Here is a 27,146-nt window from a genome sequence, read left to right on the forward strand (position 1 = left end):
GTATAGCAGCTGAAATTGAAGGACAAAAGTCTATAATTAAACAGATAAGGTAAACATGATGTCATGGAAATATGAGAGTAATCAAAAGAACAATACATCATTAATTTGCCTAATATAGAAAGAAGAGGGGAAAATCCCCTTTGACGTATATGGTGCATGTGGCACCTTTTATCCAAATGTAGCAATATTTAGAATATGTTCAGGAAAGTAGGCCATGCCAACCGGTTTAGGGTGAGATTGAACATACCGCGCATGTCCTCAAGTTATCTGGTACGATGAGATGGAATCTCTGGCGGTGGTTGCCAAGTCCTGAAGTGTAGGCGCACTGTACATTCTATGAATGAAAGAAAACCCTCAAATCAGCTCGAATAAAAATGAATTCATGGTGATTTCCACCGGGTGATTAAAGGAGGCAGATGAAATGGGATAAGAGATGAGATAATATCTCGTTAAATTAGTTACCTTGTCGTCCATGACAAAGAACCCTCAGTACAGCAGATTCCCCAACCGAGCGGAGCTGGGTCAACCACGAGCAACGTCGAGAAAGTCGATGGTGATAGGCAGCAGCAAGCAGAAGTGGCGAAATGCGGTGGGCTTTGCCAGCAGCATGGCAGCGGCGGCATGCGTCGAGCTAAGTGTTTACGTCGTGATAGGCGGTGCCATGGCATAGACGTAGAGGAGCTTGTGCAGGTGTGAATGGGTAACGTACCGGAGGGGCCGAGGGGGTGGCATGTAGGGTGAGGGTTTTTGTGACGTGGGGATGGTGAGGGTTTTCTTTTTTCTTTTTTAATTGGGTGGTGAGGGTTTTCTGTCCCACAAAGAATTTTGGGGGCGACGGTTTGCTAGAGCGAACCGTGTGTGATTAACGTAGCAGGCAAAATGAAAGTCATTGCACACGGTTCCAATTTTCGGAACCATGTGTGATTGATGTACTACCTCCGTCCTGGTTTTATTGGTCCCCCGTTGTAACTTTTACCAAAATTTGGCAAAATATTTAACATACTCACACATAGAAAATAAGCGTACACGTACATAAGCATAGTTTAACCATAAGTACATAGTTCAACCGTCATTAAGCATACTCAAGCGTACATAGTTCGATCCATCCCACATCTCATCTCACATGCGGCCGTCATGATCCTGAAGCTTCTCCAGGGACTCGGCGTACGCACCGTGCACCACCCTGCGAGAATACTTCTGCTTGGAGGAAGCCAACGGCCCGTCCTCTTGCATGCGCCAGAACACTTAGATACGCGTCATGGATCTTGTGGTTGCAAAATGGGCGTCCATAGCCATTGTTCTAGGTCCTAATACGCATGTTATGCATTCCCACATAAAGCTCCCTCAGGATTCGCCTCTTATACCTCCTCTGGGCATCTTCATCCTCGCTGTCCACATCGCCAGACATCACCTATACAAAGAGTAATACAAATTTGGCATCAAATCACTAATTACATGCCTTGAAGTAGGATTAGGAATTTATGGCTATTTATTTATACATATCCAGAGATTATGGTTTGATTTTTAAGCACAGTCGTCTATGTACATACCAATCTTGAAGAAAATAATGGCACAAACATAGGTAGGTCATTCAAAATCAATTGTCAAGTCCTGTCTAGGAATTATTAGCACGAACACTAACCCTAGTTGGATTACTAGCAGAAATCATTTGCATAGATGAAACAACTAATGACTTATCACATGTACCATTCAAACAATCAATCCACTACATGAATCTAACGAAACTTACTCAGATTTCATAGATTGGGAGAACATAACCACATGATTTTTATTCCAAAACGGGGGAGGCAGGAGTAACCAGAGAAACCCTATTATCTATTTGACACATAAATGGGTATAGATGACTAACCAGCTGTCCGTCGTCGTTGGAGTCGGAGTCAGAGTGGTCGTCGGAGTCGTCGCCGGAGTGGTCATTGAAGTCGTCACCGGAGTGGTCGTCGAAGTCGGTGTGGAACTCCGCCTCCGGTTGTGGAAGCTCGACGCCGTCGACGATGTCAGGGTGCAGCGATAACTCGCCGGCAGTGACGGCAACCTCTGTCTCCATTTCCACGCCGTGCTCCGGTGCTTTAGCAGCCCCGGCGTCGTGATACGTCTCCGTCGTATCTATAATTTTTGATTGTTCCATGCCAATATTATTCAACTTTCATATACTTTTTGACAACTTTTTATATTATTTTTGGGACTAATATATTGATCCAGTACCCAGTGCTAGTTCCTGTTTGTTGCATGTTTTTTGTTTCGCAGAAAACCCATACCAAACGGAGTCCAAACAAAATAAAAACTAACAGAGATTTATTATATTTATGAATTTTGGGAAGTGGAATCATCGTGAGACAGTGCCCGAGGGGGGCACGAGGTAGGGGGTGCGCCCCAGGGTGTCAGGGGCGCCCCTGACCCTCGTGGCCACCCCGTAAAGTGGTTGGAGCCCTTCTTTTGCCGCAAGAAAGCTAATATCCGGATAGAGATCGTGTTAAAATTTCAGCCCAATCGGAGTTACGGATCTCCGGGAATATAAGAAATGGTGAAAGGGAAGAATCTGAGGGAGCACTGCCGGGGCCATCATCATCACCGCCATCTTCACCAACAACTTCACCGCCATCATCACCAACTCTTTCCCCCTCTATGCAGTGGTGTAACCTCTCTCTTACCCGCTATAATCTCTACTTAAACATGGTGCTCAACACTATATATTATTTCCCAATGATGTATGGCTATCCTATGATGTTTGAGTAGATCTATTTTGTCCTAATGGCTATTTGATGATCGTGATTGGTTTGAGTTGTATGTTTTATTATTGGTGCTATCCTATGGTGCTCTCCGTGTCGCGCAAGCGTGAGGGATTCCCGCTGTATGGTTTGCAATATGTTTATGATTTGCTTATGGTGGCTGGCGTGAGTGACAGAAGCACAGACCCGAGTAAGTAGGTTGTTTGCGTATGGGATAAAGGGGACTTGATGCTTTAATGCTATGGTTGGGTTTTTACCTTAATGATCTTTAGTTGTTGCGGATGCTTGCTAGAGTTCCAATCATAAGTGCATATGATCCAAGTAGAGAAAGTATGTTAGCTTATGCCTCTCCCTCAAATAAAATTGCAATAATGATTATCGTTCTAGTTATCGATTGCCTAGGGACAAATAACTTTCTTGTTGACAAAAGCTCTCTACTAAAACTAATTTAGTTGTGTCTTTATCTAAACAACCCCTAGCTTTTATTTTCGTGTTCTTTACTTTCTTGCAAGCTTACCCAAAAACACCTACAAAGTACTTCTAGTTTCATACTTGTTCTAGGTAAAGCGAACGTCAAGCATGCGTAGAGTTGTATCGGTGGTCGATAGAACTTGAGGGAATATTTGTTTTACCTTTAGCTCCTCGTTGGGTTCGACACTCTTACTTATTGAAAGAGGCTACAATTGATCCCCTATACTTGTGGGTTATCAAGACCTTTTTCTGGCGCCGTTGCCGGGGAGCAATAGCGTGAGGTGAATATTCTCGTGTGTGCTTTTTTGCTTTATCACTAAGTAATTTTTATTTGTTGTTCTTAGTTGTTCTCTATCTTTAGTTATGGATATGGAACACGAAACACCAAAAAAATTAGGTGTACTTTCTGCTCATGGAGATGGGGGACCTCCTAAAACCCTCGATGCTGGTTATGTGAAAGATATTATGTACTACTTTAATAATCCTGAGAAAACCCCATTCAATTATGTAATGGGAGTAACGTTGGATCAATGTGAATACTTTAGGGATTACCTCTTGACACAAAAAGGGAAACTATTATGGGATCAAATTCATATATTGAAGTGGTATGCTAGACAACTATGCTTGAGATATGATTATACTTGTTGCTCTAAGGTGAAGGCTCCACACCTCCCTTTTCATGTGAATTTAATGATAATGAAACCTTAGCTTCTTATGCTAATGGTATATATGATTACTATGATGTGGAACAAATAGAAGAATTTGTTGCTTTTAAGGGTGCTTATGAAATTGAATCTATGTTTAAAGAGTTTGAAGATTTTGATGATGCTGTTTATAGACCTGAAAATTTAGCTATCCTGAAATATTGTTATGAGAATTATGAATACAATTACGAAATTAATGCGCTTATTAAGAAAGTCTCCGCTATCCAAGAAGAGACTAATATTTTGCAGGAGTCTATGGAAGAAGAAATTGATGAAACTGTGAGCTCATTGGATGAAAAAGATGAGGAGGAGAGCGAAGAACAAAAGGAGGAAGAGCGGATTGATCACCCGTGTCCACCTTCTAATGAGAGTAACTCTTCAACTCATACATTGTTTAATTTCCCTTCGTGCTTACCGAAGGGTGATTGCTATGATGACTGTTATGATCCCATTGATTCTCTTGAAATATCCATTTTTGATGATGCTTGCTATGCTTGTGGCCAAGATGCCAATATGAATGATGCTTATGGAGATGAACTTGCTATAGTTCCTTATGTTAAACATGAAATTGTTGCTATTGCACCCACACATGATAGTCCTATTATCTTTTTGAATTCTCTCAACTACACTATATCGGAGAAGTTTGCTTTTATTAAGGATTATATTGATGGGTTGCCTTCTACCATTGCACATGATTATTTTGATAGATATAATATGCATGTGCTTGCTGCTCCTACTTGCAATTATTATGAGAGAGGAACTATATCTCCACCTCTCTATGTTTCCAATACGATAGAATTGCAAGAAACTGTTTATACTATGCATTGGCCTTTACTATGTGTGCATGAATTGTTCTTTTATGACATGCCGATGCATAGGAAGAGAGTTAGACTTCGTCATTACATGATATATGTTACCTTGTTTTCACCATTAAATTACAAATCATTGTTAATTAAAATTGGCTTTGATATACCTTGGGATCCAGGTGGATTCACTACTTGAGCACTATATGCCTAGCTTAATGGCTTTAAAGAAAGCGCTGCCAGGGAGACAACCCGGAAGTTTTAGAGAGTCATTTATTTCTGTTGAGTGCTTTCATATAGTTTAAAAACAACAAAAGTAAAGAGGGGAACCCAAAACTTTTTCTAAAAGAAAAGTGAAAGTGAGAGAGACGAGCATTGTGAAAGTGGGGGACGTCCTTGAACTTTGTTCATGCCCATGGGAACTTTGTGAATCTTAATTACAGAAACCTTTCAACAAAAATAATTATCCCCTTGTAAAATTCCATTGTATTATAAAAATAATGTGCCAAGGTTTGCCTTTAGGATGTTTACATTTGCTTGATGGTTTGTACGATGCAGGACAGAAACTTTGGCTGTAGTGCGTGATTTTACATTTTTAGCTGGAACATCAAATGGTTCTGATTCTTTTCGCACTGTATTTTTGTACAAATTGTTTATTTTTCCTAATTTAGGCTGAATTGTTCAAGTATCAGAAGTATGGTGAATGTTCAGATTGTTACAGACTGCTCTGTTTTAGACAGATTCTGCTTTTGATGCATAGTTTGCTTGTTTTGATGAAACTATCAATTTATATTGGTGTATTAAGCCATGAAAAAGTTATATTATAGCAGACACAATGCAAAAACAAAATATGAATTGGTTTGCAACAGTACCTAGAGTAGTGCTTTGCTTTATTATACTAACGGATCTTACCGAGTTTTCTGTTGAAGTTTTGTGTGGATGAAGTGTTCGATGATCGAGAAGGTTTCGATGTGAGAAGAAGGAAGAGAGGAAAGAGCTCAAGCTTGGGGATGCCCGAGGCACCCCAACTAAATATTCAAGGAGACTCAAGTGTCTAAGCTTGGGGATGCTGGGGAGGCATCCCCTCTTTCTTCAACAAGTATCGGTATGTTTTCCGATTCGTTTCGTTCATGCGATATGTGCAAATCTTGGAGCGTCTTTTGCATTTAGGTTTTTATTTTATTTTTATGAACCATGCTGGTATGAGATGGTCCTTGGTTGATTTATAGAATGCTCTTTACACTTCACTTATATCTTTTGAGTATGGCTTTATAGAATGCTTTATGTGCTTCACTTATGTCATTTGAAGTTTGGGTTGCCTATTTCTCTTCACTTAGACAACCGCCATTTGTAGAATGCTCTTTTGCTTCTCTTATATTTGTTAGAGCACGGGCATATCTTTTGTAGAAAGAATTAAACTCTCGTGCTTCACTTATATCTATTTAGAGAGATGACAGGAACTGGTCATTCACATGGTTAGTCATAAAATCCTACATAAACTTGTAGATCGCTGAATATGATATGTTTGATTCCTTGCAATAGTTTTGCGATATAAAGATGGTGATATTAGAGTCATGCTAGTCGAGTAATTGTGAAATTGAGAAATACTTGTGTTGAGGTTTGCAAGTCCCGTAGCATGCATGTATGGTGAACCGTTATGTAACGAAGTCGAGGCATGAGGTGTTTATTGATTTTCTTCCTTATGAGTGGCGGTCGGGGACGAGCGATGGTCTTTTCCTACCAATCTATCCCCCTAGGAGCATGCGCGTAGTACTTTGTTTCGATGACTAATAGATTTTTGCAATAAGTATGTGAGTTCTTTATGACTAATGTTGATTCCATGGATTATACACACTCTCACCCTTCCATCATTGCTAGCCTCTTCAGTACCGTGCATTGCCCTTTCTCACCTCGAGAGTTTGTGCAAACTTCGCCGGTGCATCCAAACCCCGTGATACGATACGCTCTATCACACATAAACCTCCTTATATCTTCCTCAAAACAGTCGCCATACCTACCTATCATGGCATTTCCATAGCCATTCCGAGATATATTGCCATGCAACTCTCATCATCATCATATACATGACTTGAGCATTCATTGTCATATTGCTTTGCATGATCGTAAGATAGATAGCATGATGTTTTCATGGCTTGTCCGTTTTTTGATGCCATTGCTACGCTAGATCATTGCACATCCTAGTACACCGCCGGAGGCATTCATATAGAGTCATATCTTTGTTCTAGATATCGAGTTGTAATATTGAGTTGTAAGTAAATAAAAGTGTGATAATCATCATTATTAGAGCATTGCCCCCAAAAAAAGAGGCCAAAGAAGCCTAAATAAAAAAGGGGGGCCAAAGAAGCCCGCAAAAAAAGAAAAAATAGAAAAAGGGGCAATGTTACTATCCTTTTACCACACTTGTGCTTCAAAGTAGCACCATGTTCTTCATATAGAGAGTCTCTTGAGTTATCACTTTCATATACTAGTGGGAATTTTCATTATAGAACTTGGCTTGTATATTCCAACGATGGGCTTCCTCAAATTCCCTAGGTCTTCATGAGCAAGCAAGTTGGATGCACACCCACTTAGTTTCAGTTTGAGCTTTCATATACTTATAGCTCTAGTGCATCCGTTGCATGGCAATCCCTACTCACTCACATTGATATCTATTGATGGGCATCTCCATAGCCCGTTGATACGCCTAGTTGATGTGAGACTATCTTCTCCTTTTTGTCTTCTCCACATAACCCCCACCATCATATTCTATTCCACCTATAGTGCTATGTCCATGGCTCACGCTCATGTATTGCGTGAAAGTTGAAAAGGTTTGAGAAACGTCAAAGTATGAAACAATTGCTTGGCTTGTCATCGGGGTTGTGCACGATGTGAATGCTTTGTGTGGTGAAGATGGAGCATAGCCAGACTAGGGATGAGCTTTCTTTGGCTATGTTATTTCAATAAGACATAATTGCTTGGTTGGTATGCTTGAAATATTATTGTCTTTATGTCAAAGGATAGATTGTTGCTTTGAATCACTCGTGTCTTAATATTCATGCCATGATTAGACATATGATCAAGATTTTGCAAGGTAGCATTCCACATAAAAAATTATCTTTTTATCATTTACCTACTCGAGGACGAGCAGGAATTAAGCTTGGGGATGCTGATACATCTCCATCGTATCTATAATTTTTGATTGTTCCATGCCAATATTATTCAACTTTCATATACTTTTTGGCAACTTTTTATATTATTTTTGCGACTAATATATTGATCCAGTGCCCAGTGCCAGTTCCTGTTTGTTGCATGTTTTTTGTTTCGCAGAAAATCCATACCAAACGGAGTCCAAACGGAATAAAAACTGACGGAGATTTATTTTGGAATATTTATGAATTTTGGGAAGTGGAATCATCGTGAGACGGTGCCCGAGGGGGGCACGAGGTAGGGGGCACGCCCCAGGGTGTCAGGCGTGCCCCTGACCCTCGTGGGCACCCCGTAAGGTGGTTGGATCCTTTCTTTTGCCACAAGAAAGCTAATATCCGGATAGAGATCGTGTTAAAATTTCAGCCCAATCAGAGTTACGGATCTCCGGGAATATAAGAAACGGTGAAAGGGGAGAATCTGAGAGCACAGAACGAGAGAGAAACAGAGAGATAGATCCAATCTCGGAGGGGCTCTCGCCTCTCCCACGCCATGGGAGCCAAGGACCACAGGGGAAACCCTTCTCCCAACTAGGGAGGAGGTCAAGGAAGAAGAAGAAGAAGAAGAAGGGGGGCCCTCTCCCCCTTGCTTCCGGTGGCGCCGGAGCGCTATCGGGGCCATCATCATCACCGCCATCTTCACCAACAACTTCACCGCCATCATCACCAACTCTTGCCCCCTCTATGCAGCGGTGTAACCTCTCTCTTACCCGCTGTAATCTCTACTTAAACATGGTGCTCAACGCTATATATTATTTCCCAATGATGTATGGCTATCCTATGATGTTTGAGTACATCTATTTTGTCCTAATGGCTATTTGATGATCGTGATTGGTTTGAGTTGTATGTTTTATTATTGGTGCTATCCTATGGTGCACTCCGTGTCACACAAGCGTGAGGGATTCCCACTGTAGGGTTTGCAATATGTTTATGATTTGCTTATGGTGGGTGGCGTGAGTGACAAAAGCGTAGACCCGAGTAAGTAGGTTGTTTGCGTATGGGATAAAGGGGACTTGATGCTTTAATGCTATGGTTGGGTTTTTACCTTAATGATCTTTAGTAGTTGCGGATGCTTGCTAGAGTTCCAATCATAAGTGCATATGATCCAAGTAGAGAAAGTATGTTAGCTTATGCCTCTCCCTCAAATAAAATTGCAATAATGATTACCGGTCTAGTTATCGATTGCCTAGGGACAAATAACTTTCTTGTTGACAAAAGCTCTCTACTAAAACTAATTTAGTCGTGTCTTTATCTAAACAACCCCTATCTTTTATTTTCGTGTTCTTTACTTTCTTGCAAGCTTACCCAAAAACACCTACAAAGTACTTCTAGTTTCATACTTGTTCTAGGTAAAGCGAACGTCAAGCGTGCGTAGAGTTGTATTGGTGGTCGATAGTACTTTAGGGGATATTTGTTCTGCCTTTAGCTCCTCGTTGGGTTTGACACTCTTACTTATCAAAAGAGGCTACAATTGATCCCCTATACTTGTGGGTTATCACGTCGCCACTACCTCCGATGGGGCACTTCGGCGGCATCCTCATATACTGACGGCGTCGAGGACTGAGAGCAGCATCGAGGATGCAAGCAGAGAGAGAGGATTGTGTGTGCGTAGCGAGGATGGGGGGTGCAGCCGCTCGGGCGCACCATTAATATGGAGTAGTGGGAGTTGTGGGAGAGGGGCGGGCGGCGGTCAAACCGATGGATCGCCTCCCAATGAGCCTGCGCACCGGACTGTTGGCATGCCTACCAAAGTTTCACACATCTACTCGCACGCCTCCCGATGACACTCCGCGTGGAGCAAGCCTCTGTCAATTCACACACCTGCACACACGCCTCCCCGTCTGCCTGCGCGGCGGACTTCTCGCATCCGTCCCGTCAACTCATGCCTGCTCGCACGCCACACGGGTCGCGCGGTGGCACGTATATTGTTTTTCTATTTGGATGATTAATGTTGCGGCTTTATTGCTTAACTGAAGCATGGCACGTATCCATTGTTGGTCTAACGCTGACGGTTCGAATAAATAATCCGTTTGGGATATTGGTTCCAAATTATTAATATTCTCCCGTCTGTAATTAGATAAAGATTACATTAAAACTGGTCTCAAATTTGACAAAAAAAGGTACAATGCCACTTTGTATTGGTGTCCATATGACAACACGATAAGTTTCATGAACTTCAAATAAGTTTTGGATGTACTAGAATTTAAAAATCAAGATTCTCAATTTTTGAAATTTGTTGCATGGGGAGTAAACATGCACCCAGTGAGACACATGCATTTTTGCAATCCATTTAGGTGCACTGTCATGTCTGCATGTAGCTCAAATTTGATTTTTGCACATTATATCCATAGAAAATCAATCAATCAATGTACTAAAATGTCTTAATGATCTCTGTGATTTTTTTGAAATTAAAACGTCCCTCCTTTGGTAACATGTATGTTCATCGCGGGATATTTAATTTAACATGCATCGTAGTTGCGGTGGATTCGCGGTGTGTGTGTGGGTGTGTGCGTCTGGGGGTGGCGGGTGGCTCGCAGTACACTATGAGTTGTAAGCCACCGTGTGGGTTGGCCATTTTGTTAGGCAGGCTGGGGCCACATCAGAGTCATGAAATCATTATTTAAAACATTACACAACCCTTTCATACATAAATGTTTTTCCACATGCAGTCGATGGTTGTCCTACACGACACTCGATACTCGCGTGTGACGCTTTCTGTGGGCCCGCGAGGTCGTCGTCCATCACTTTGACGAATAGCCGGCAGTGAGGTTAATTTGACCAGCAAGGTAGAATCTTTTTTGTTTGTGTTATGGTGGTATATAGTACGCATCAAAGATATGGGAGGGGACTAGCATATATACTATACATATGCGTCCGTGAACAAGTACACCTCACTTAGTGTCTGGACTTTTTGGTTACCGAGGCACGTGCCACATCAAAATTGTGAAATTGGTTATTCAAACATCACACAACACCTTTTTGGGCCACATGCATATATATCCTAGCTAGGACACTCATGTGTGAGGCTTCCATCTATAGGCCCATGAGGCCATCATTGATGCATGCATGCATGCATCACTTTGACCTACATCGGGAGAGGTTAATTAATTTCACCATCGAGGATTATTTTGGGTTGTACATATATTACGGTAGGAGAATATAGTATGCGGTGAAGAGGGGGAACGGTACCATCATATTGATAACCCACAAGTATAGGGGATCGCAACAGTTTTCGAGGGTAGAGTATTGTAACACCCACGATGCGGCTATATCTCCCATGTGTCGGAGCACGACTTAGAGGCATATCCGCATTGTAGGCATGTCACAAGAGGGGTAATCTTTAAGCATCCCATGTACTCAATAAGAAAGAGGTACAGAGTTGGCTTACAATCGCCACTTCACACAATACATAAATATAGCATTAGAACATCTAGATACAATCAAGGTCCGACTACAGAATCAAAATAAACACAACCCCAAATGCATAAGATCCCTGATCGCCCCCAACTGGGCTCCACTACTGATCGTCTGGAAAGGAAACGTAGTAATGTCCTGAGTCCTTGTCGAACTCCCACTTGAGTTTAGTCGCATCTCCTGGAATGGCATCATCGACACCTGCATCTGGTTTTGGAAGTAATCTCTGAGTCACGAGGACTCAGCAATCTTACACCCTCGCGATCAAGACTATTTAAGCTTATGGGTAGGGAAAAGTAGTGGGGTGGAGCTGCAGCAAGCACTAGCATATATGGTGGCTAACTTACGCAAATGAGAGCGAGAAGAGAAGGCAAAGCACATTCGAGAATCTATGATCAAGAAGTGATCCTAGAACCACTTATGTACAAGCATAACACGAGAATGTGTTCTCTTCCCGGACTCCATCGAAAAGAGACCATCACGGCTACACACGTTGTTGATTCGTTTTAATTAAATTAAGTTTCAGGTTCTCTACAACAGGATATTAACAAATTGCCATCTGCCCATAACCGTGGGCACGGCTTTCGAAAGTTCAAGTCCCTGCAGGGGTGTCCCAACTTAGCCCGTCACAAGCTCTCACGGTCAACGAAGGATATTCCTTCTCCCAGGACGACCCGATCATACTCGGAATCCCGGTTACATGACATTTCGACAAAGGTAAAACAAGACCAGCAAAGCTTCCCGATGTGCCGATAAATCCCGATAGGAGTCACACGTATCTCGTTCTCAGGGCACACGGATGAGCCAGACGTTGGGTTGACATAGACCCTGGTTGCCCAGGGGGCGTCGGACATCGCTCAGGTTGGACCAACACTTAGAGAAGCACTGACCCGGGGGGGTTAAAATAAAGATGACCCTTGAGTCCGCGAAACCCAAGGGAAAAAGGCTAGGTGGCAAATGGTAAAACCAAGGTTGGGCCTTGCTGGAGGAGTTTTATTCAAGGCGAACTATCAAGGGGTTCCCATTATAACCCAACCGCGTAAGGAACGCAAAATCAAGGAACATAACACCGGTATGACCGAAAACTAGGGCGGCAAGAGTGGAACAAAACACCAGGCATAAGGCCGAGCCTTCCACCCTTAACCAAGTATGTAGGTGCATTTAAAGTAAACAAGATATAATAATGATATCCCAACAATAAACATGTTCCAACAAGGAACAAACTCCAATCTTCACCTGCAACTAGCAATGCTATAAGAGGGGCTGAACAAAGCGGTAACATAGCCAAACAACGGTTTGCTAGGACAAGGTGGGTTAGAGGATTGAGATGGCAATATGGGAGGCATGATTAAGGCATGTTGTAGGTATCGCGGCATAGGCATAGCAATAGAGCGAGCAACTAGCAAGCAAAGATAGAAGTGATTTCAAGGGTATGGTCATCTTGCCTGCAAAGTTCTCCGAGTTGACGTAAGCTTGATCCTCGTAAGCGTACTCAATGGGTTCCTCGATCACGTATTCGTCTCCCGGCTCTACCCAAATCAAGAACACAATCAAGGGAAACGCAAGCAAGGGAAACACAATCAACCATGGTGCAATGCGCAAGCAACATGATGCAAAACATGGCATGCTATGCGGGATATGATATGCAATGCATATGCCTCCTCCGGAAGGAAAAGATTAAACCAGGCCTCAACTTAGCAAACCAAGAGCGCCGCTGGAAAGATGAGTTGATTTCGGTCGAAATCGATATGAAGATCACCGGAAACGGATGTACGGTTTGCAAATGGCAAGAAAACAATAATGGCACTAACCTGCGATTAACAACATGATGCCATCTAGAATGCAACAAGAAACTAAGCTCCTGCACTCTAACATAGCAACAAAGCACATGGCAGTGATCCACTCAAGATGCTTGACAAAAGATGAACAATGAGCTATGGCTAAATCACACATTAGCTGGTTCAAACAAGCATGGCAAAAGTGCAAAAGATATCAGGTTCACAGACTTAGTGAAAATAACATGTCAGGATTTAACATCAGGAAGCAATGTTTAGAGCAAGATAACAACATGCAACAGGATAAAATCATAGCAACACAAGGCATGGCATGAAATTACTCAAAGCATATAACAAAAGTCCCTTACTGACCATAAGCCAAAAGGGATCAGAAGATATGATGGCACCCATGTAAACATAGCAAGTTTCGTTAACAGATTCAGACTTAGGAGAAAACAGGAGATGGCAAAAACAAAGTTATGTAGGTATGTTGGCGAGCTCGATGCACTCACCACAAGGCATTGCATGACAAACTAAGCATACACCCAGCAACAATACATGATCAAGAAGCTAACCATGGCAAGAACCATCTCAAAGCATGCAAGGATCAACTACAACAACCTTGGCAAAATTGAATAACATGTAAACAATCTGCCAGGAACATTTTATAGCAAAAGTAGAGCAATATTAAGTCATGCTAGGTTACTCCATAATTGCAAACAAAGACATGGATGGATAGAACATAACAATATCTCAAAATCATCCTTACTGAACATGCTCAAAAGAGGCATGGGTCACTCTGTAGCAACATGAATACATGGCATAAAAATAACATCAGGGAAATGACTTGGAAGAATTCTAAGTCCCTGAAATCAGCAACATCACGAGAGCTACTTTGCATGCTTGTGCTAGTCACCACATTGATCACAAAAATACATGGCATACACCCCTGTAAAGATGGCATGGCATAGCCCAAAACACATGTAGGGCTAAAGTTCATAGGAGGCACACAACAATCATGGAAAAAATGACAAATGTCCATAATCTGATAAGAAACAGAAACTAACATTACATAGCACTCTTGCAACAGCATTTTAGGCATCAAGATGGACTCAAACAAGCATGGTGCAATGGAACAAAATGAAGAGGATAACCAGATGAACATTTTGATATCTCATGCACGCAAAACGGAGGAACGGGTGAGAAGTTATGACATGATGAACAGGCGCTTAGAATGTAAGATAGAAAGACTTAGTGGAAAATTTGGGTCAACCTCGTTTCAGATCTGGATCGGGGCGGTTCCCGATGTTCGCCGGGGTAGGCGCTGAAGTTGGGGGAGGAGGCCGGAGAAGGGGCACGGGGAGGCTGGAGAAGCTTGGACGGTGGATCCGGCGTGGGCGTGGCGAGACGGAGGGCGGAGCGGAGGCCGGAGGTGGCCGGCGCCGGAGTGGAGGCGCGCCGACGAACTTGGGCGCCGGAGTTGGAGGTCGGGCCGGGTGGCGGAGGTCGCTGGCGAAGGGCAGCGTCGGGAGCCGGCTCGGGGAAGGCAAGGGCGCGGGGCGCCTGCGGGCTTGCGGCGGGGTGCTTGCGAGCTCACCGGCGACGAGGGCGTAGGTCGCCGGCGGGCGGCGGCGCGCTGCGGTCAACGCAGGTGAGGGAGGCGGCGCGGCGAGGGCGGCAGGAGCGGGCGCGGGCCGCCGGCATGGCCGGATGGGCCCCGCGGGCCTGATCCGGGCCCGGCGGGCCTGGCGCGGGGAGGTGGCACGGTCTGATTCGCCGGGCGGTGGCGGGCGGACGTGTCCGGCGCAGTTCGGACGCGTCCGGCGGCGAGGAGGGAAGTTAGGGTAGGTTTTGACCGCGAATTTCGGAGGGGAGGTCTGTATATAGGTAGAGGGAGCTAGGAGAGTCCAAATGGAGTGCGGTTTTCGACCACGCGATCATATTCGAACGACCGAGAGGATGGAGGTGGTTTGGATGGGTTTTGGGCCACTTTGGAGAGGTGTTGGGCTGCAACACACACGAGGCCTTTACGGTTCCTCGGTTAACTGTTCGAGTATCAAGTGGACTCCAAATGGCACGAAACTTGACAGGCGGTCTACCAGTAGTGAACCAAGGCCGCTTGGCAAGTCTCGGTCCAATCCGAGAACGTTTAACTCCCGCACACGAAAAGAGGCAAAAGGGGACACCGGAGGACGTAGGAGTGCCGGAATGCAAAACGGACAACGGGGAAAATGCTCGGATGCATGAGACAAACACGTATGCAAATGCGATGCACATGATGACATGATATGAGATGCATGACGTGGACCAAAAGCAAAACGAAGACAAAACCCAACCACGAGGGAATATCATAACTTAGAGCCGGAAATGGCAAGAGTTGGAATACAAATATGGCAAGTTACATACGGGGCGTTACAACACTCCACCACTACGAAAGTATCTCGTCCCGAGATCTAGGACTGGAAAAACTCCGGATATTCGGAACGAAGGTGGTCCTCGCGTTCCCAAGTGGCTTCTCAGTCGGAATGATGTGACCACTTCACTTTCAGGAATTTGATAGACTTGTTGCGAGTCTTGCGCTCAGTTTCTTCCAGAATAGCAACGGGATGCTCATGATAAGACAGGTCTTCTTGGAGATCAATCTCTTCAAAGTTGATGGTGCGGTCAGTAGTCTTGAAACACTTGCGAAGCTGAGACACGTGAAACACGTCGTGCACATTTGCAAAGTTGGATGGAAGCTCAAGTTGATAGGCGAGATCGCCTCTTTTGCCAAAGATCTTGAAAGGACCCACGTATCTAGGGGCAAGCTTCCCTTTGATACCAAAGCGATGAGTACCTTTCATTGGAGAGACGCGGAGGTAGACATGGTCTCAGATCTCGAAAGCCAAGTCACGATGCTTGCTATCATAGTAACTCTTCTGGCATGATTGCGCGGCTTGGAGATTTTCACAAATGACTTTACACATTTCTTCAGCCTCTGTGATCAAGTCATTGCCAAGAATTTGGCGTTCACCAGTCTCTGACCAATTAAGAGGAGTACGGCACTTTCTGCCATAGAGAATCTTGAATGGGGCCTTGCCCAAACTCGCTTGGAAGCTGTTGTTGTAGGAGAACTCGGCATATGGAAGACAATCTTCCGACTTCATACCGAAAGAAATGACACATGCCCTAAGCATATCTTCAAGAATTTGATTGACTCGCTAGACTTGTCCACTAGTTTGAGGGTGAAAAGTTGTGCTGAAGCGAATGTTGGTGCCCATGGCCTTCTGAAAAGAATCCCAGAACTTAGAAGTGAAGATGCTTCCACGATCTAAAGATATCAACTGCGGAATGCCGTGCAAAGAGACAATACTGGAGGTATATAGCTCTGCCAACTGAGCTCCTATGATAGATTCTTTGATAGGAAGAAAAGGAGCCACTTTAGTGAGCTTGTCGATGACAACGAAGATAGCATCATTGCCACGCTTGGACTTGGGAAATCCAGTCACGAAGTCCATCTCAATATGGTCAAACTACCATTCTGGAATGGCAAGAGGTTGGAGGAGACCAGCTGGTCGTTGGTGTTCTGCTTTCACTCTTCTGTAGACATCACATTCATTCATGAACTGAGCAATCTCGCGCTTCATTCGAGTCCACCAATACGACTGCTTGAGGTCATGGTACATCTTTGCACTTCCAGGATGAATAGAAAGGAGTGAATTGTGAGCCTCGTTCATAATGACATTATGAAGGTCACCCTTAGGAACAACAATGCGATCCTCGAAGAAAAGAGTATCTTTGTCATCAAGGTGATAGCACTTGTACTTTGGTTGGCTCTTGGCAATTCCAATCTTCACCTTCTTCACCATGGCATCAAGAAGTTGAGCCTCACGAATCTGATCTTCCAAAGTAGGAGAGACTTGGAGGTTGGCAAGGAATCCTTGAGGAACAACTAGGAGATTAAGTTTGTGAAAAGCTTCACAAAGATCCGGTTGGTAGGGCTTGAGAATCAAATTGTTGCAGTAAGCCTTCCTGCTCAAAGCATCAGCAATGACATTGGCCTTCCCTGGGGTATATTCAATACTCAGATTATACTCTTGAATCATTTCGACCCAACGAGTCTGCCTGAGGTTGAGGTTGGGCTAAGTGAAGATGTACTTGAGACTCTTTTGATTAGTGAAGATGTCCACTTTTCTTCCGAACAAGAGATGTCTCCATGTTAAAAGAGCATGGACAACTGCCGCCAACTCGAGGTCATGAGTGGGGTAGTTCTTTTCGTTGGGCTTCAACTGGCGAGAGGTATAGGCCACAACTTTCTTCTCTTGCATTAACACAGCATCGAGACCTTGCAGGGAAGCATCACAGAAAACCTCGAATCGTTTGGATTCATCAGGAGGAGTCAGAACTGGAGCTGTGACTAACTTCTCTTTGAGGGTGTTGAAAGCGATGTCACATTCAGGCGTCCAAGCATACTTCACATGCTTCTAGAGGAGGTTGGAAAGAGGCTTCGCGATCTTAGAGAAGTTCTCAATGAATCTTTGACAATAGCTTGCGAGCCCAAGGAAGCTGCGGAGTTGCTTCACATTCTGAGGTGGTTCCCAATTCACAATTGCAGACACCTTCTCAGGATTAACAGCTATGCCCTTGGCGAAGATGATATGCCCAAGGTAGAAAACCTCATCGAGCCAAAACTCGCACTTTGAAAACTTCGCATAGAACTGATGTTCTCTGAGTTTGTCCAGCACCAATCTCAAGTGTTTGGCATGATCCACCTTGTTCTTGGAAAAGACCAAAATGTCATCAAGATAGACCAAAACGAAGTCATTTGTGTAGGGGTTGAAGATGAAGTTCATCATGCTAGAGAATGTTGGAGGAGCATTGACAAGGCCGAAAGACATGACAGTGTATTCATATGAACCATAGCTTGTTCTGAATGCTGTCTTGGGGATGTCTTGTTCACGAATGTGAATCTGATGATAGCCCATACGGAGGTCAAGCTTGGAGAATATTTGAGCACCTTTGAGTTACTCGAAAAGCTCGTTGATGTTGAGAAGTGGGTACTTGTTCTTTATGGTCTTCTTGTTCAATGGACGATAGTCGACACAAAGTCAGTCCGTGCCATCCTTCTTCTTGACAAAAAGAACACCACAACCCCAAGGATAAGAACTTGGTCAGATGAGAATCATACGCTCTTGTATATCGAGTTGTTTCTTCAGCTCCTTCAACTCTTCTGGTCCAAGCTTGTAAGGACATTTGCAAACAGGTTCCGTGCCAGGCTCAAGATCAATGACGAATTCAACTGGCCGGTGAGGAGGCATTCCTGGAAGCTCTTTTGGAAAGATGTCTTGATATTCACAAACGACTGGAATCTGAGAAATGGCATTCAACTCGCCCTTCTCATTGAGAGAAAACAGTCGAATGGTATCATCACGAGCGGCAAAGATGATCACATCCTCAGACGAGTGTGTCAATTGAATCTGCCTGGCAGCACAATCAAGCTGAGCCTTGTGCTTAGAAAGCCAATCCATGACGAGAATTAGATCAATATCCGAGTTACCAAGAACAATTGGAGAGGACAGAAACTTATAGTCGCCCATCATGATAGAAACATCCGGAACCATAGAGCTTGCGTTCATGAATTTACCCGGAGAGACAATTGATAACTGCTTAGGCAAATCTTGGAAAGGCAACTCATGCTTAGATGCAAATGGTCTTGAAATGATACAATGTGATGCACCAGTATCAAAAAGGACTTTTGCAGGAATATTGTTAACAGGAAGATTACCCATGATCACTTCTGAAGAGTCCTCTTCCTGAGCTGTGTTCATCAAGTTGACCTTTACAGACTTGGGATTATGCTTGACTACTGCGTTGCTGGCAGATCTCACAGGAGGAGGAGGCAGAAGAGCCTCCGGTTGAAGCATTTGTTTGCATAGTGACCCTTCTGCTGACACTTGTTGCACGTGACCTCTGAGAGCGGTTGGTGATACGGAGCACTTATCCTTGGAGCATGAGAGAAAGTTTTGTTCTGAAAGCCTGGGTTGGGTGGGTGGGAATATCCATTGTCACCTTTGCTCTTCTGCTGATAAGGCTGACAGAACGGAGGAGGAGGCAACCAATACTTTTGTTGCTTAGCTGCCACTTGAGTTGAAGAAGAAGAAGGAGTAGCATCCCTGACTCTCTTCTTAGATGCATCACACTTGAGCTGAGCAGCCTCTTGCTTTAATGCCATGTTGTAGAACTCATCATACTTTTTCGGCTCAAAAAGCACGAGGGCTAGTTGCAGATCTTCTCTGAGGCCACCTCTGAACTGATAAATCATGCTCTTCTCATCAGGGACGTCTTGCTTGGCGAAACAAGCGAGCCTCTGGAACATGATGTTGTATTGGTAAACAGACAAGCTGCCTTCCTTCAGATTCTGGAACTCCTCACGCTTACTCTCAACAACACTCTGAGGAATGTGGTGAGCTCTGAAGTCTTGGCGGAAATCATCCCAGGTAATCACACGACCTCCTCTGGAATCTTTGTATTGTTGATACCACTCAGCAGCTTGGTCTTTGAGTTGGAACGAAGCAAACTTGACAAAGTCCTCAGGCCTGATGTTGCTGCACTCAAAATGTTTGCAGATATCCACGAGCCAATCATCAGTGTATGTGGCCTCGACAGAGTTACTGAAGGTCTTTGGCTGGTTTGCGAGGAACTGGTTGAGGGTAGCAAACTGAGTTTGATTGTTGCCATGGCCTTGATTTCCTTGGTTGCGCTCTTGCAAGACTTGCATAGTCAGCTGCGTGTTGGCGTTGGTAGCGGCCATCACAGCTTGCCATGCCTCCGGAGGTGGAGGTGGTGGCGGAGGTTCCGGATTCTGACGCGTTGGAGGAGCCATCCTGAAGAGGGTGACATCCGTTAGCATCTTGAAATACATATATTCAAGCTGAATAAAATGGATCGAAATTGCAACATATAGCCTTAACATTCGAACAAGAATGAACGAATGAATTCCAAAGTAAATGATCACACTTCCATAAATTGAGAAGCCACTTAGATAGAGGTAGATGAATAAAACAACAAGGTACGGACATGAACAAATACTTGGTAAGGATTACCCTATCACAAACCAAATATCTGCAGAAGAAATACTAGAGCTACATGAATTCCGACCTATGAAACTCCTAAAATTTTCCGGTTATGCAATCAGGTGTTGGGGATACAGGGGAAGCATAATATATCACCCAAAACTAGCAAATCCTACATCTAGTTGTATCCATACTTCAACACATAACCAAGAAACCTTCGGAAATCATTTACCTCAACCTTCGAAAAGCATCCGTTATAAGAGTTATGGCAATACTCCTGAACTCCCGCCCCAGTACTAGGTGGCGTCGAGGTTATCTCACCAACAACTGCATAAAAGAGATTTTCGATGTTGGCAAAACTCAGGTATTCCAGAACTGCAACTATAAAATTGTGACGACAACACCTCGGAGCTCAACTCCCCGGGACACTGCCACAACCCCTAAATGTCAGGAGGCACCAAGAACAATATTCTCGTCACAAAACCATTGGAAAGATTCCAAGATACCCGCGTGATCCTAAAATTTTTTTAGTGAAATTTGAGAAGAGAAGAGTCAAAACTCTACGTTAGGATGCCTCACCAGAGCGACGAAGTGACTGAGGAGTAAAAAGAATCCTACTCTCCGATATATATAATCCTAAAAGACTCAAAACATTTTTCTAGACTCAACAACGCCAACGATTCGATCAAGCAGGGGGCTCCTAAGTCGGGGAAGGCTCTGATTACCAACTTGTAACACCCACGATGCGTCTATATCTCCCATGTGTCGGAGCACGACTTAGAGGCATAACCGCATTGTAGGCATGTCACAAGAGGGGTAATCTTTACACATCCCATGTACTGAATAAGAAAGAGGTACAGAGTTGGCTTACAATCGCCACTTCACACAATACATAAATATAGCATTACAACATCCAGATACAATCAAGGTCCGACTACGGAACCAAAATAAAGACAACCCCAAATGCATAAGATCCCGGATCGCCCCCAACTGGGTTCCACTACTGATCGTCTGGAAAGGAAACGTAGTAACATAGTGAGTCCTCGTCGTACTCCTACTTGAGTTCAGTCGCATCTCCTGGAATGGCATCATCGACACCTGCATCTGGTTTTGGAAGTAATCTGTGAGTCACGGGGACTCAACAATCTCACACCCTCGCGATCAAGACTATTTAAGCTTATGGGTAGGGAAAAGTAGTGAGGTGGAGCTGCAGCAAGCACTAGCATATATGGTGGCTAACTTACGCAAATGAGAGCGAGAAGAGAAGGCAAAGCAAGTTCGAGAATTCTATGATCAAGAAGTGATCCTAGAACTACTTACGTACAAGCATAACACGAGACCGTGTTCTCTTCCTGGACTCCGCCAAAAAGAGACCATCATGGCTACACACGCTCTAGATTCATTTTAATTAAATTAAGTTTCAGGTTCTCTACAACCGGATATTAACAAATTCCCATCTGCCCATAACCGCGGGCGTGGCTTTCGAAAGTTCAAGTCCCTGCAGGGGTGTCCCAACTTAGCCCATCACAAGCTCTCACGGTCAATGAAGGATATTCCTTCTCCCAGGACGACCCGATCAGACTCGGAATCCCGGTTACAAGACATTTCAACAATGGTAAAACAAGACTAGCAAAGCCGCCCGATGTGCCAACAAATCATGATAGGAGTCGCAGGTATCTCGTTCTCAGGGCACACCAGATGAGCCAGACGTTGGGTTGGCATAGACCCTGGTTGCCCAGGGGGCGCCGGACATCACTTAGGTTGGACCAACACTTAGAGAAGCACTGGCCCGGGGGGTTAAAATAAAGATGACACTTGAGTCCATGAAACCCAAGGGAAAAAGGTTAGGTGGCAAATGGTAAAACCAAGGTTGGGCCTTGTTGGAGGAGTTTTATTCAAGGCGAACTGTCAAGGGGTTCCCATTATAACCCAACCGTGTAAGGAACGCAAAATCAAGGAACATAACACTGGTATGACGGAAAACTAGGGCGAGAAGAGTGGAACAAAACACCAGGCATAAGGTCGAGCCTTCCACCCTTTACCAAGTATATAGGTGCATTTAAAGTAAACAAGATATAATAATGATATCCCAACAATAAACATGTTCCAATAAGGAACAAACTCCAATCTTCACCTGCAACTAGCAACGCTATAAGAGGGGCTGAGCAAAGCGGTAACATAGCCAAACAATGGTTTGCTAGGACAAGGTGGGTTAGAGGTTTGACATGGCAATATGGGAGGCATGATTAAGGCATGTGGTAGGTATCACGGCATAGACATAACAATAGAGTGAGCAACTAGCAAGCAAAGATAGAAGTGATTTCGAGGGTATGGTCATCTTGCCTGCAAAGTTCTCCGAGTTGACATAAGCTTGATCCTCGTAAGTGTACTCAATGGGTTCCTCAATCACGTACTCGTCTCCCGGCTCTACCCAAAGCAAGAACACAAGCAAGGGAAACACAATCAACCGCGGTGCAATGCGCAAGCAACATGATGCAAAACATGGCATGCTATGCGGGATATGATATGCAATGCATATGCATGCTCCGGAAGGAAAAGACTGAACCAGGCCTCAACTTGGAAAACCAAGAGTGCTGCTGGAAAGATGAGTTGATTTCGGTCAAAATCGATATGAAGATCACCGGAAACGGATGCATGGTTTGCAAATGGCAAGCAAAACAATAATGGCACTAATCTGCGATTAACAGCATGATGTCATCTAGAATGCAACAAGAAACTAAGCCCATGCACTCTAACATAACAACAAAGCACATGGCAGTGATCCACTCAAGATGCTTGACAAAAGATGAACACTAAGCTACAGCTAAATCACACAATTGCAGGTTCAAACAAGCATGGCAAAAGTGCAAAAGATATCAGGTTCACAAACTTTGTGAAAATAAGATGTGAGGATTCAACATCAGGAAGCAATGTTTAGAGCAAGATAACAACATGCAACAGGATCACATCATAGCAACACAAGGCATGGCATGAAACTACTCAAAGCATATAACAAAAGTCCCTTACTGACCATAAGCCAAAAGGGATCAGAAGATATGATGGCACCCATGTAAACATAGCAAGTTTCGTTAACAGATTCAGACTTGGCAGAAAACTGGACATGGCAAAAACAGTTGCGTAGGTATGTTGGCAAGCTCGATGCACTCACCACAAGGCATTGCATGACAAACTAAGCATACACCTAGAAACAAGACATGATCAAGAAGCTAACCATGGCAAGAACCATCTCAAAGCATGCAAGGATCAACTACAACAACCTTGGCAAAATTGAATAACATGTAAACAATCTGCCAGGAACATTTTATAGCAAAAGTAGAGCAAGATTGAGTCATGCTAGGGTACTCCATAATTGCAAACAAAGACATGGATGGATAGAACTTAATAGTATCTCAAAATCATCCTTACTAAACATGCTCAAAAGAGGCATGGGTCACTCTGTAACAACATGAATACATGGCATAAAAATAACATCAGGGAAATGACTTAGAAGAATTCTAAGTCCCTGAAATCAGCAACATCACGAGAGCTACTTTGCATGCTTGTGCTAGTCACCACATTGATCACAAAAATACATGGCATACACCCCTGTAAAGATGGCATGGCATAGCCCAAAACACATGTAGGGCTCAAGTTCATAGGAGGCACACAACAATCATGGCAAAAATGACAAATGTCCATTCTCTGATAAGAAACAGAAACTAACATTACAAAGAACTCTTGCAACAACATTTTAGGCATCAAGATGGACTCAAACAAGCATGTGCAATGGAACAAAATGAAGAGGATGACCAGATGAACATTTTGATATCTCATGCACGCAAAACGGATGAACGGGTGAGAATTTATGACATGATGAATAGGCGATCAGAATTTAAGATAAAAAGACAGTGGAAAATTTGGGTCAATCTCGTTTCAGATCTGGATCGGGGCGGTTCCCGATGTTCGTCGGGGTTGGCGCCGGAGTTGGGGGGAGGAGGCCGGAGAAGGGGCGCGGGGAGGCTGGAGAAGCTCATGCGGCGGATCCGGCACGGGTGTGGTGAGACGGGGGGCGGAGCGGAGGCAGGACGTGGCCGGCGCCGTAGTGGAGGCACGCCGACAAACTTGGGCGCCGGAGTTGGAGGTCGGGCCGGGCGGTGGAGGTCGCCGGCGAAGGGCGGCGTCGGGAGCTGGATCGGGGAAGGCAAGGGCGCGGGGCGCCTGCGGGCTCACGGCGGTGGCGCGCAACGGTGTGGAGGTGGCGGGGTGCTTGCGAGCTCGCTGGTGACGAGGGCGCGGGTCGCCGGAGGACGGCACCGCGCGGCGGTCAATGCCGGTGAGGGAGGCGGCGCGGCGAGGGAGACACGGGAGCGAGCGCGGGCCGCCGGCATGGCCGGATGGGCCCCGCGGGCCTGATCCGGGCCCGGAGGGCCTGGCGTGGGGAGGTGGCGCGGTCTGATTCACCGGGCGGCGGCGGGCGGACGTGTCCGGCGCGGTCTGGACGCGTCCGGCGGCGAGCAGGGAAGTTAGGGTAGGTTTTGACCGTGAATTTCAGAGGGGGAGGTCTATATATAGGTAGAGGGAGCTAGGAGAGTCCAAATGGAGTGCGGTTTTTGGCCACGCGATCGCGATCGAACGACCGAGAGGATGGAGGGAGTTTGGATGGGTTTTGGGCCACTTTGGAGAGGTGTTGGGCTGCAACACACACGAGGCCTTTACGGTTCCTCGGTTAACTGTTGGAGTAGCAAACGGACTCCAAATGGCATGAAACTTGACAGGCGGTCTACCGGTAGTGAACCAAGGCCGCTTGGAAAGTCTCGGTCCAATCCGAGAACGTTTAACACCCGCACACGAAAAGAGGCAAAAGGGGACGCCGGAGGACGTAGGAGTGCCGGAATGCAAAACGGACAACGGGGAAAATGCTTGGATGCATGAGACAAACACGTATGCAAAATGTGATGCACATGATGACATGATATGAGATGCATGACATGGACCAAAAGCAAAACGAAGACAAAACCCAACCACGAGGGAATATCATAACTTAGAGCCGGAAATGGCAAGAGTTGGAATACAAATATGGCAAATTACATACGGGGCGTTACAAGTATTCAACCCAAATTTATTGATTCGACACAAGGGGAGCCAAAGAATATTCTCAAGTATTAGCAGCTGAGTTGTCAATTCAACCACACCTGGAAACTTAATATTTGCAGCAAAGTATTTAGTAGCAAAGTAATATGATAGTAGTGGTAACAATAGCAAAAGGTAACAATAGCAAAAGAAATATTTTTGGTGTTTTGTAGTGATGATAACAATAGCAACGGAAAAGTAAATAAGTGAAGAACAATATATGGAAAGCTCGTAGGCAATGGATCGGTGATAAAGAATTATGCCGGATGTGGTTCATCGTGTAATAGTCATAACATAGGGTGACACAAAACTAGCTCCAATTCATCAATGTAATGTAGGCATGTATTCCGAATATAGTCATACGTGCTTATGGAAAAGAACTTGCATGCCATCTTTTGTCCTACCCTCCCGCGGCAGCGGGGTCCTAGAGGAAACTAAGGGCTATTAAGGCCTCCTTTTAATAGAGCACCGGACCAAAGCATTAACACATAGTGAATAAATGAACTCCTCAAACTACGGTCATCACCGGGAGTGGTTCCGATTATTGTCACTTTAGGGTTGTCGGATCATAACACATAGTAGGTGACTATAGACTTGCAAGATAGGATCAAGAACTCACATATATTCATGAAACCATAATAGGTTCAGATCTCAAATCATGGCACTCGGGCCCTAGTGACAAGCATTAAGCATAGCAAAGTCATAGCAACATCAATCTTAGAACATAGTGGATACAAGGGATCAAACCCTAACAAAACTAACTCGATTACATGATAAATCTCATCCAACCCATCACTGTCCAGCAAACCTATGATGGAATTACTCACGCACGGTGGTGAGCATCATGAAATTGCTGATGGAGGATGGTTGATGATGACGACGGCGATGGATTCCCCTCTCCGGAGCCCTCAACGGACTCCAGATCAGCCCTCCTGAGAGGTTTTAGGGCTTGGCGGCGGCTCCGTATCGTAAAACACGATGAATCCTTTTCCTCGATTTTTTTTCTCCCCGAAAGTGAATATATAGAGTTGGATTTGAGGTCGGAGGAGCTCCAAGGGGCCCACGAGGTAGGGGCGCGCCTAGGGGGGCAGGCGCGCCCCCACCCTTGTGGCTAGGGTGTGGGCCCCCTGGTCTTGATCTTTTGCCAGTATTTTTTTATTATTTCCAAAAATAATCTCCGTTAAGTTTCAGGTCATTCCGAGAACTTTTGTTTCGGCACATAAATAACACCATGGAAATTCTGCTGAAAACAGCGTTAGTCCGGGTTAGTTCCATTCAAATCATGCAATTTAGAGTCCAAAACAAGGGCAAAAGTGTTTGGAAAAGTAGATACGACGGAGATGTATCAACTCCCCCAAGCTTAAACCTTTGCTTGTCCTGAAGCAATTCAGTTGACAAACTGAAAGTGATAACGAAAGACTTTTACAAACTCTGTTTGCTCTTGTTGTTGTAAATATGTAAAGCCAGCATTCAAGTTTTCAGCAAAGATTATAAATTAACCATATTCACAATAATGCTTAGGTCTCATGTTTACTCATATCAATGGCATAATCAACTAGCGAGCAATAATAATAAATCTCGGATGACAACACTTTCTCAAAAAAATCATAATATGATATAACAAGATGGTATCTCGCTAGCCCTTTCTGAGACCGCAAAACATAAATGCAGACCACCTTTAAAGATCAAGGACTGACTAGACATTGTAATTCCTGGTAAAAGAGATCCAGTCAAGTCATACTCAATGTAAACTAACAGTAACGACTGGAAATGATAGAGGTGCTCTCCAACTGGTGCTTTTTAGTAAGAGGAGGATGACTCAACATAAAAGTAAATAGATAGGACCT

Source organism: Triticum aestivum, chromosome 6A (genome assembly GCF_018294505.1).
Source record: "Triticum aestivum cultivar Chinese Spring chromosome 6A, IWGSC CS RefSeq v2.1, whole genome shotgun sequence".
Lineage (NCBI taxonomy): Eukaryota > Viridiplantae > Streptophyta > Magnoliopsida > Poales > Poaceae > Triticum > Triticum aestivum.